This window comes from Echinops telfairi, unplaced genomic scaffold, assembly GCF_000313985.2.
Source record: "Echinops telfairi isolate 266 unplaced genomic scaffold, ASM31398v2 ScPeMD7_2010;HRSCAF=2546, whole genome shotgun sequence".
NCBI classification, from domain to species: Eukaryota; Metazoa; Chordata; class Mammalia; order Afrosoricida; family Tenrecidae; genus Echinops; species Echinops telfairi.
In genome coordinates this window covers 17,512,413-17,513,780 of record NW_022105908.1, presented here as the reverse complement: position 1 = coordinate 17,513,780, position 1,368 = coordinate 17,512,413, and positions in this window count along the sequence as shown.

Below are 1,368 nucleotides of genomic sequence, written 5' to 3'. Positions count from 1 at the left end.
TTTCTCACGTCCAGCGTTCCTCTTACCTCGCGAGAACAAGTCAGGACCCTGTGCCCATTTCAGCCACACCTGGGCTTAGAGGGAGAGCTGTGCTCAGGGCGGAAGGTGTCACCTGTGTGGTTCACAGCCCTTGACTGCACAGGGGGTGCTTCCACGGGGAGTTGCCCGACCTCATGAGAACAGAGGTCCTGTTCTTTGTCCCAGAAGGAAAGCAGGGGTCTCCATGAGGGCTGTCCCCCCGTGGCTGCCCCCCACTCTCCCACCCTCAGCTGAACTAGAAGCAGGTCTAGTTCTTGCCTCCAGCCAGCCCTCTCCCGCACGAAGGGTGCTCGCATCACAGGGCCTTTGCAAGTGTCTGTGCCCTCTGCCGGAGGGCACACCCCTCAATCCTCCTGTGCCATCCAGGTCGAGCATATCTAGCGATTTACCCTGTTTGGGAAAGATGAACCGCCACTGCACCCGCCACATTGGGATGGTTCGAGACCTAGAATGCAGTCAGAATCCTAGACCCCTCACACAAACGCAGAAGGGAGGGAGGGAATCAGCTACCCTGTGGGTGCCGGTTTCCGTCAGCCGCAGGGTGTCTTTTCTTATTGCGGCCACCGGGGGCAGCAGAGCCAGGACCTTATTTTCGATTCCAGAGTCCCTCCGAACTCCATCCAAGAAAACCAGTCCTTCCAGGGCTCTTCTACCTTGACGATCCTGAGAAACTTGGGGATGGCCAGAGACAGTCACACACTGTGGTGGAGTGGGATGTGGGGACAGGGATGGGTGCTTGTTTTTAAGGGGCAGGGGGCCTGTGTTGGAGCTGGAGCGCACGAACCTGCCATCCCCTGTGATCCCCTCGGCCTCCTGCTCAGAGGACCCGCATCTATCTTAGGTTGACAAGGCTTGAGGCCCGGTGCACTCAGCTTCTCAGAGGGGCTCAGCCCACTACAGCCGACAAAGACGTCTACCATTTAGAAAGGGCTCGATCGTTTGCAAAGCATGCTACCATTTGCCAAACGCAACAGCTTCAAAGTGCTTTTTATCGTTTGCAAGTCCCTCTCTCGTTTACAAGGGACTTTTCAGTCCGAAGCACTTCACGGTTTCCAAAACACAATTTACAAAGTCATTTCGTTTGCAGCGCACTCTACCAGTTAACTCCCGGTTACAAGGTACTTGGTGGTGTGCCAAGTCGTTTGCTAATTCACCGCGTACTTGGCAGATGAGAAGGTACTTTATAGTGTGCAAATTTGCCTACCGTTTACACATGGAAGCCCACACTGTTGTTTATGGGCCGGGCCAGTTGCCATGCTTGGGACGTTCAGTGTTTACAAGAGGTGCGCGGTCATCCACAGGGGAAGCCAGCGCCTGCAGACTTCTTTG